Genomic DNA, 11117 nt, shown 5'->3' on the forward strand with positions numbered 1-11117 from the left:
CTGCTTACCTGCAGGGCCATAGCCGCCAGAGACAGCAGCCTCGGGGACTGGACACCCCGCTCCCCCTGGGCACTGCAGAGCCCTGAGGGTGGGCGTGGCGGCAGTGGCAAAGGGGCGGAGGGTGTGGGGCTAAGACACCTGGGGCCTGGGAGATGGAACAGGGGCTGAGGAGGTGCCCGGCCTCGGTGAAGGGGCATAGTTGCATGTGGGCACAGGGACCGGATGGGAAGCGTGAAAACAGCCCAACCTGTTGCTGCTCCCTCTGGGGGCTCTCTGGAAGCTGGCCGCTGGAAGCTGGGATGCGGTGCTGAGCACCCCACAGCTGCTGGAGAGACCGGGCTTCACTCCCAAGCTTGAGGCAGAGGAGTTTGAGCTGCGAGAGAGGGCAGAGTTTGCGCCAAGAGGCCCCAGCAGCTTTCACGGCTGTGGTTGCAGCGCCCTCTGCTGCCAGTTTGTGGAGGGACTCCAGAGGACAAAGTGACCTTACCCTGGAAGAAACCGGCAAAGACCAGCCCAGCCGTAGGGCAAGACACCTTCCCCCTAGGGCACCCCTGGCCCAGCTTAGAAACTTGGACTTCTAGTATGCTCCTTTTGCTCCCAATATCTGTCACCTACTGGCCTGCCTTTTCTCACCTAGATGGGCTACCCAGATCAGGAGTGGGGATCTTACGAGACTCCAGAGGTGGTCTGGATAGATTCCCTACCAGAGATCTGAAGCCTGAGGGCTCATAAAATCAGCCCTAAGTTTAATCTGAAATCTTCTATTTCCCTTCCCCCGAATGATTTTTTTTTTTTTTTCTGGTTCGTTATGGATACACTGAGGATTTCTTTAGGCCCTCTGTCCCATCACTAACGCTCCCAGAGACAAATTTGCTTGCTGGCCCAGCTTCTCCACTCACCTCCTCCTTGGTCTGGCTGAGTTTGGTCGTCACTGACAGAGACTGCCTGAGCAGGATCCTGAAGAAGTGTTCTGTGTCAAAGCCCTCCAGGTCTACCTGCTCCCCGGCTCCCCAGCTCCCGCCTACGGGGGGATGGGAAGCAGGGTTACCCCCCTGAAATGAAACGTAAATATGAGCTTCCCTACAGATTCTCAGTGTACCTTCCTCCTCAGATCCTCACAGTCTTGCTACCAAAAGTGTGGTTTTTGGATGAGCAGCATTAGCTTTGCTGAAGAACTTGTTAGAAATGAAGAATTCCAGGCCCCATTCCAGACCTATTGCAGCAGGAGATCCCCAGGTAATTCCCAATCACCTTGAAGTTTGAGAAGAATGAACTGCTGCTCTCTGAGGCCCATACTTGGAGTAGCAAGAGTAGAAGGGGAAACGCCTCAGCATGACACGTAATGCCTCCTTTAGAAGTACTGGTCATTTCCTAACTTGGCCACTTTGTACGTGGTTATTGTACGTTTCTTTACGAAAGTGTGTATTTAGATGTCTCTGTCCCCTCCTATACCCTGTACTCCTAGAAGCTGGCAGTGTCTGGCATACAGTGGCTACTCAATAAACACTTACTGAGCAATGAATGAATGAGTGGAGAGGAATGAAACAATGAACAAAGGAAGCAGGAGCTGGCCAGTTGGATTTGGGGGGCACCTCTGGGATTCCAGCCCAAGCCTGTCACTCACCATGACCTCTCTCAACCCTGGGGACATCAGAGTCTTGGTGTGGTCGGCCTTTCCTCACTGACGTTATCCTGGCTCTTGGGGAAGTGTAGGCATCCAAGTTGTAGCTCTGCTGATGTTTCCTGAAGGTGGGCTGGGGAGCAGCCTTCCGGGCCCAGCTCAGTCTGTGACACTGAATCTACAGGGTACATCAGGGGCGATGTGAAGGAAAGGGAAACCGAGGGAGAAGCATCCCTTCTGAGGACACTCGGAGGAGGAGGATCCCCGCTCAGCGTGGTCAGGGAGGACCTCATCTTTGCTTCTTTGGACCATTCTAACAGCCTCTCTCTCTGTAACTTTCTCCTTTCTAATCCATCTCTGTCTTTCACCTTATTGCTAGAGTAAACATAAAAGTCTTACCAGGTTTTCTCCCTTGCTCAAAATTCTTAATTGATCCCCACTGCCTAGAGGATAAAGTCCAAACTTCTTAGCAGGGTCCATGAGACCATCCACACTTTGTTCTCTCCCCTGGTTCCAGCCTCATCCCTGCCGTTGCACCTGAAGCTGCAGTCACAGGGACCAGGTTTGGTTCCCTGAGCAGGTGAACATTGTTTCATGCCTCTGAGCCTTGGTTCATAACACTCCCCACCTCTCCTCCTAAGCGCATTTTCCTCCCACCCTCAGCTCACTAACCCCTTTGTCAGTACAGGGACTGAATTTTTGTTCGTGTCATATTTCAAGCCTCTTTCAGGGATCACCTCCTCAGGAAGGTCTGTCTTTACCACCCAGGAAGAACAGTCATCCCCCTTCTTTGTGCAACCGGGGCCCCCGGCACACTCTTACCAGAGCTCCACAGCACTCGCTGGCATTTATTTGTCTCCTTGTCTATATTCTCCCTGCTAAACTTTGACTGCTGGAGGCCTGAGGCTGCACCTTTGTCACTTTGACATCTTAGCAACTAGGATAATGCCTAGTGCAGACGGGCCCTGGAAGACCCATTTCCACGGCATTGGGGAGGTGGTCTGACACAGTGGTTAAGATGTCACGTGTCCAGCTTTACTCACCAACAGAAGCAGGCAGAGCCCCAGGAGCAGGACAATCTCCCCCAGGACTCCTGGCCAGTCGGACCTCTTCAGGGGCCTGGGGATCTTGGCGATGCCAGTTTGGATGAGATACCTGGGAGTTGTGGGGACAAAGGGCCCTTCCCCAAAGCACTGGCCCCCTGGCGGGAGGGTGCGGACATACTGGGTAGAAAGAAACCTGTTCAGCCTTGGTCCCACTGTCCGCCAGAGCCTGGCCAGGGGACAGAGTGGGAAACCAGGCCTGTTGACACTAACCAAATAGTCCGGATCTTTGTGCATACCTGGATCCCTGGGAAATGAATCTGTATCAGATAGCTATCCGGAGAGCTGCCTGCACGTTATGGGACTAGGTCAGCACAATCTCTTGGAAGCTGGACTGACAGGTTGAGATACTACATCCTGTGTGTGACCAAGACAGTGTACCCGGAGCAGTGGTGGCATCATGCACAGGTCATGTAGATAAAAGCCTGCATAGATTGGCTCGGGATATGTCCCTTCAGGATGAAAGAGGGGTGGGCAGGGGGAGACGAAGTGGAGGGCTGTGAGCGATGGCTAGACATTCTATATCCCTCGAGACGCATTGTATTTTCATCCTCACAAGCATCCCTTCCTTACACATCACAGGTTGGGCTGCTTTGGAGTGAACCTTGGCATCCCCAGAATTATCTGTTAGGACTGTGGGACCCTGAGACTCTGATAGGGTCATTCAGGGCACCTCCTCCCCTGGAGAGCTGTCTGGGGTGGTTATGAGGCAGTATTTTTTAAAGAGAGGGGAAATGGTGGGATAATGTCTTAAAAAAGGCAAGCCATCACAGACAAACCATCTTCCGATGCCAGTTGCTGTTCAGGCGAAAGACATAGACCCCGGGCTGCTGAAACTGCTGCAGAAAGAGGTGAGGGCTTTGGTCTTGGAGCTGGGACTCCTCAGCCAGGGCCCGGAAGCGCCCCCAGTCAAACTCCCCCTGTGTGTTGTAGAAGTGGCCCCTGGGGTGGAGGAAGGAAGGGGCGTGTTGTCTCTTGGCTGTAGGCACGAGGAGCATTTCCGGTGGTGGCAGGGCCGTGCCCTCTGACACTCACAGATCATACTCGGGGTAATGCTCACGGGTCACCAGGAAGGCCAGTGTATCGTTGGTTTGGAGGCAGACTGTGGGGTTTTGGATGCTCGGCTCTGGGAGTGACAGATTCCCAAGGTGCGTGGAGTTGAGGCTCAGTGTTGAAGGAGAGCTCAGATATGCTTCCCTGGACTTTCCTGGGCAAGATTCAGAACATGAGGAAAGGCAGCCACTCTTCAGGTGGATTCGTGCCAGGATCTGGGGAGGTTGGAGGAGGGGGAGGAGAGGCAACAGGTGTCAGCCGCAATGCTCACCTGCATCCTGGCCTGGGAGCCTGGGATCCCTGAGGGGCAGGCCGAGGGAGAGCAGTAGATCACGGCCTGGTCTGCTCAGGCCCAGGAAGCCAATCCCTAGAACAAGACGGGCATCTCCCTGAGCCTGCAGGGCTGGGGAGAGTGTTGGTCCTAGTGTGTGGATACAGCAGAAGCTGTCCATTCCCGACTTGCACTTGGCAGGATTCAACTTTCTAAAAAACTGTGGGAGGGATGTCGGGATTCACATGCAGTTCTTGGGGACCCCTTTATGGAGAGGAGTTGCCCATCGCCCCCCAGCTTCCGTGTACAGGGGCCACGTGTGTGCCGTGGTAAGGACAAGATTTGCCCACGTGTGGACCTGAGCCACAGGCCCTCCCTGGGGCCTCCTTCTGTCCCGCTCTCTTACTGTCCATGCTGACCACATACAGAGGGACAGAATTCTGCCTTTGGTCCAAGTGACAGGGATGGCCCACAGCACGGGGTGAGGAAGGCCTGTCCAGAAGGTAGAATTCCTGGGAACAGGGAGGTCCAGTGTCAGCTCTTCTCTGAAGACACAGTGAGTAATACCCTCCCCTGGCAGGCAGGTGGGGAGAGCACAGGTGCTTTCTCAAGCCCTGTCTGAGTGTCCTGATGAGGTTGGAGGGGAAACCGTCGTGGGAATAGGTCTGAGAGCCCTGGGAGTGGCAGGGGCAACCTGGAGTCGTGACTTTGAATATTGTCCCTTGCTCATGTGGGAAGATTTCCATGACACTTTGCCCTCTTTAACGTACACCATGACTTTTTCAAGAAGTTTTATAGGATGAGATTAAATCAACGATAGTATCTTTTCTCTGGCACCAGAGGTTGGGCCAGGGATGTGGGTCAGTGTGCAGGGCTGCAGACCCCGTGCATGAACGTGTCACACACCTTACCTCTTAGAAAGGAGGCAGGGGCTGCAGGCCCTGGGTCTATGGCTCTGCCGTGGGCCCGGCTTGGCACGGGTTGGACCTGGGGCATCGTACCTGGCTTCCGGTGTCTTCGGTGATGGAAATCTGCGTGATGCCCTCGAGACAGCTTAGCTGCAGGACGTGTCTCTGTCTCTTCGGGCACAGGGGACCACACATCTCACTTGAGTGCTGTCCCCAGCACAGACAGAGCCCCAGGCCTGGGTCATAGCCACGTGCATCCTCTGGTGTGGCACACACCTGCATGGAGACCCACACTGCTTGGGGACACCTCCCTGGTGGAGGTTGCCCCCAATTCTCCCCAGCTTCAGCGTGTAGAGCTCAGGTCTCCATGTTTCCAAAGGGGGGCTAGTGGAATGAGCTTCCAGTGGCTAGGAGGCTGGGCAGATGAACAGGTGAGCAGAGGGCCAGGGGTGCAGGAGGTACACTATATGGGCGCCTCCTACCTCGTGGGCACAGTGGTCATTCCATTGATCCTTGGTCAAACAGACCCCCTCTTGGTTCCAGGTGGCCCCGTCCTTGCAGCTCTTGTATTCCCGTTGGACACAGCCCCTTGGCTCTCCAAGATCTCGGTAGCCCTGTAGGCAGGGGCACTGCCCGTCACTGGGCTGTGGGTTAGGTGGGGAGGGAAAGCAATTTCAGGTTGGCTGGTAGTCCTTGATTGCTGTGAACCACACAGGACCCTATGGCTGTGACCCTGCGTGAGATGGACCAGAGGATAAGAGCAGGGGAGGGGAAGTAAGGGATCACCAGGGCAGAGGAGAGTCAGCTCAGAGGGGACGTTACTGGCACGTGCTGCTTAGGGTCCAGATGGTGCTATCTTTTCTGTCAAAAAGACATGGGAAGTTCAGGAAAGGAAGAATTCAGATGCATATTTGCTGGCTTATAGGACAAGTTTGAGTTGGAAGGGCTTGGACTTGGGTGCATTTTGGGAGTGGTCATGGTGAAGAACAATATTAAGTCTACCCTCTCCTCCAAGTAGAGTTGTCAGATTTAGCAAATAAAAATATGGAGCGCTCAGTTAAACTTGAATTTCAGATAAACAGTGAATACTTTTTGAGTGTAAGTATGTCCCATTCAATATTTGAGACAGGGACTTCCCTGGTGGTATAGTGGTTAAGAATCTGCCTGCCGACGCAGGGGACACGGGTTCAATCCCTTGTCCGGGAAGATCCCACATGCCGCGGAGCAACTAAGCGTGTGTGTCACAACTACAGAGCCTGTGTTCTACAGCCCGCGAGCCACAGCTACTGACCCCACGTGCCACAACTACTGAAGCCCGTGCACCTAGAGCCCGTGCTCCAGAACAAGAGAAGCCACTGCAATGAGAAGCCCGCGCACCACAACGAAGAGCAGCACCCGCTCGCCGCAACTAGAGAAAGCCTGCGCGCAGCAACGAAGTCCCGATGCAGCCAAAAATAAATAAATAGATAAATAAATAAATAAATAAATAAATAAAATATTTGAGACATATTAAAAACGTATCCATAATTTATGCGAAATTCAAGTTTAACTGGGCACCCTGTCTTTTACCTGGCAACCCTGTCCCCAAGTCACTTGGAAACCTGAACTAACCCTGGTCAGGTTACACCTGAGCTGAACTTGACTCAAGAACAAAACTGTCCTGGAAATGCAGCCTGTCCCTGGGTCCCTCCCGCCAGAGGACATACCTGGAACACTCGGCCAGGTCCCGGGCATACGCATGTGTCCTTGCCCTCCTCCGGCTGGGTGGCCTCCGAGCCACAGGGAAAACAGGCATCCTGGCCAGGCCAGGAGTTGAAGAATCCCTGAGGGCAGAGGTGGCAGGAGGAGGCATTGTGGGGTCTCACTCCGGAGAAGAAAGTTCCAGGGGGACAGGGCGCAGGCGGTGAGTCAGGACAGAGCCCACCTGTGGAGTGATAGGCAAACAAGAATTAAGGCCAAGACTAAGCTTCCAGGGCTGTGGGTCCCCTGGTGATTCCCCCGGGAGCCCCAGGTGGACCCCCAACTGCTCTCTTCCCCCACTAAGGGTCTTCTGACCCCCAACCCAACCCAGGTGTCTCCCAAAGCCAGCATCCCTCAGAGCTGTTTTTCTTTCCCCACTCCTCAACTTCACCCCCAACTCCTCTGGCCCAAGTGCAGCCCCAGCCCCTACCCTCTGGGCACCCTGGTCCATCTGGCTCTTCTGCACAAGGCGTCCGGTCCCCACAGTCCTGAGTATTCTCCCTGCTCAGGCACATGGCGCTCTGGAGGGCAAAGCAAAAGAGAGGTACACAGGCCCATGTCCCTCGGGTGCTCCTAAAGGGGAGAATCTTCACCTTCTGGGCAGGGGCGACAGTGTCAGGGAGAGAGGAAGACATGAGGTGGGGGAGGACAGACACTGAGAAAGAACTCTGGGGACACAGGTGGAGAGAGAGGGGAGCAAAAGGCAAAGACACAGTAACAGAGCAACACCAGGATGGGGGATGCACAGAGACACCCGGGCCCAGGATCGGTAGGTAGAAGGAAATGTCCCGGAAGGCCAGCCTCTGCCACTCACCGGAGCTGTGGGAAGCACTCACTGAATATTTCATGAAATGAAATCTGAGATACAGGTCCTCTGGGAGGTTTTGGCCTAGACAACTTAAATATTGCCACCCTCTCTTTCCTCTCTCCATACACTTTTCCTTCCTAGAGCAGCGTGTGTGTGTGTGTGTGTGTGTGTGTGTGTGTAGAACTGGGCTCTGTGATGGAGGAACATTCCAGCTCCCTCCTTTTGCAAGGCAGAGCTAGTCAACCTCGTTTAAGCACTCCCCGTGTGCAAAATCCTGCAGGAGACATGACAAGGAAATGAAACATAAGGCTTCTGCCTGTGGGGCATGTTCAGCCAAGTTTCAGAAACCCACACGATTTTAGCATTACAAAGGACCTTACAGATCATTTAGTTCTATCCTCCCAATTTACAAATGAGAAGACTGAGGCCAGAAAGGTGGAAAGTTTGAACAAATTCATGCAACCAGTCAAATGCTCTTAAAGAATATGCATACATGAAATACCTGAAAACTATAAAACAGCAGATGAGCCCCTTGGAATAACCAGGAGATGCAATGGATAAAGCATAGCATGTGGTGGAGAGACAGGGCCTGTCCTGGCCTTGTTAATTACCTTTGGAAATCAGATAGTCAGTTGACTTATCACTTGTAAAAAAAAGTGGTAATAAATAATACTACTTGGCTTTCTTCATTGCAGTTGTGTCAGTCAAGCTAACAGGTGAGGAAGCACTTGGAAAGCCATAAAGTGCTAATGGAAGTCAGTGCTAAGATAAGATGTGGCTTCGAGGGTTAAGGAACTGAAGCTCAGGGACCTTGAGGGCACCCAGCTTGTCCTCATAACTTAAATTTGTAAATAAGACCTCTGATCTCAAGTTTGAATAGTGCTGGGTTGGGAGAGCCTTAAGAGAACTTATTGCATGGCTTTGTAATCAGGCCTTGGTTTTGAAAATAGTAAATCATGTATCTGATATAATTCATCAGATTTTCCACTGAATGACTTATGACTTGGCTGCTTCTAAAAAAAGATTTACTCTCCAGGACAAGGTGTCCCTGTGCTGTAGAGCACCTTACTTGCTCTCTTATTTATTATTCATTCCACAGATATTTATTGTGCTCTTACTGTGTACCAGGCTCTCTTCTGGGGCTGCTGGTACCTAACAGAATGTGCTGCAAACTCCAAGGGATTGTTGGATGCTGCTTGCGGAGCTGGGGCTGGAAGGAGAGTTACTGGGGTGCAGAAGCAAAGGCTCCTTTACAGACACATTTAAGGGGGAAGAAATTAAGATTCCTAGGAACATGTATTCTGAAACAATATAGCTTACATCAGTGCTGTCCCATAGAAATACAATGAGAGTCACATATGTAATCTATAGTTTTCCGGTAGCCACATTATAAGAGTAAAAAATAACAAGTGAAATGAATCTTAATAATATATTTGATTTAACCTAATGTGTCAAAACTATTACTTCAACATGTAATCAATATAAAAACTAATAATATGTTATATATATATTTTTTGTACTAAGTCTTTGAGATCCATTTTACGCTTACAGCACACCTCAATTTGAACTGGCCATAGTTCAAGTGCTCAGTAGATCCACGTGACGACTAGTGGTTACCATACTGAACAGAGCAGGTTGACATCTTCCAGCAAAGCCACTTCTCTCCAGGGTCCCCTAGGCCTGTGAGTGCCCCCCTTCCCCGGCACATCCCTCTGTCATCTGCTTTGTTCTCACTGAATGGCACAGTCCTCCTGCCCTTGTCTTTCCAGAAGGTGGCACTGTGAGCTCACAGGAAATGGTGTGTGTGTGTGTGTGGGTGTGTGTGTGCCTGCACATGTGTGTGTGTGTAAATTAGCATCAATACCTTAATTATCTTGGTGGAAATTAAGATTAACATCTGTGTAATGTTTTATGTTGCTCTTAAAACTTTACTATTCCTACCAATCATCTGGGGATCTTTTTTTACTTAAAATTTTAATTTTATTTTTCTCTTTTATTTATATATTTTAAAAATAAAAATTATATATAATTAAGGTGTACAACATGATTCGATACACATATATATAGTGCAATGATTACTACAGTTAAGCTAATTAACATGTCATTTCCTGACCTAGTTACCCTTTTTTTTTTTGCCTGTGTGATAAGGGCACTTGAACTCTACTCTCTTAGCTTGTCTCCAGTATTCAGTACAGTTTCGTTAACTATAGTCATCATGCTGTGAATTAGCTCTGTAGACAGGGGTCCCCAACCCCCGGGCCACAGACAGGTACCAGCCTGTGGCCTGTTAGGAACTCGGCTGCACAGCAGGAGGTGAGCGGCAAGCGAAGCTTCATCTGTATTTACAGCTGCTCCCCGTCGCTCGCATTACCACCTGAGCTCCGCCTCCTGTTAGATCAGCGGTGGCACTAGATTCTTATAGAAGCTCCACTCCTACTGTGAACTGCGCATGCGAGGGATCTAGGTTGCACGCTCCTTATGAGAATCTAATGTCTGATGGTCTGAGGTGGAGCTGAGGTGGTGATGCGAGCGAGGGGGAGAGGTTGCAAATACAGATTATCATTAGCAGAGAGATTTGACTGCCCAGAGACCATAATAAATCAATGTGCTTGAATCATCCCGAAACCATCCCCCCCCCCACCCCAGTCCGTGGAAAAATTGTCTTCCACGAAACCGGTCCCTGGTGCCAAAAAGGTTGGGGACCGCTCTAGACTCATTCATCCTACATAACTGAAACTTTGTACCCTTTGACCAATATCTCCCCATTTCCCCCACCTCCCTGCCCCTTGTAATCACCACAATATTCTCTGCTTCTGTGAGTTTGACTGTTTTTAGATTCCACATGCAAATGAGATCATGCAGTATTTGTCTTTCTCTATCTTGCTTATTTCACTTAGTTTAGTGTCCTCTAGGTTGATTCATGTCACAAATGGCAGGATTTCCTTTTTTTCTCATGACCAAATAATATTCCATCATTATTTCAATATTTCTATACTCTAATATACATATCACATTGTTTTGAGTTGAAGTATAGTTGATTTACAATATTGTGTTTGTTTTAGGTATACAGCAATGTGATTCAGTTATATATATATATATATATATATATATATATATATATATATACACACACATACATGTATATTTGTATATATATTTTTTCAGAGTATTTTCCATTATAGTTTATTACAAGATAGTGAATATAGTTCCTTGTGCTATGCAGTAAATCCTTGTTGCTTATCTATTTCATGTATAGTAGCTTGTATCTGTTAATTCCATACTTCTAATTTGCCTCTCCCCTCTCCCTTTGGTAACCATAATTTTGTTTTCTGTGTCTACGAGTCTATTTCTGTTTGTATATATATTCATTTGTATTATTTTTTAGATGCTACATATAAGTAATATCATATAATATTTGTCTTTCTCTATCTGACTTACTTCACTTACTATGATATTCTCTAGGTCCATTCATGTTGCTGCAGATGATATTATTTCATTCTTTTTTATGGCTAATATTCCACTGTATTTGTATACCACATCTTCTTAAGCCAATTGTCTGTTGATTGGCACTCAGGTTGTTTCCATGTCTTGGCTATTATAAGTAGTGCTGCTA

Source organism: Balaenoptera borealis (genome assembly GCF_965194805.1).
Source record: "Balaenoptera borealis genome assembly, chromosome: 11".
Taxonomy (NCBI): Eukaryota; Metazoa; Chordata; class Mammalia; order Artiodactyla; family Balaenopteridae; genus Balaenoptera; species Balaenoptera borealis.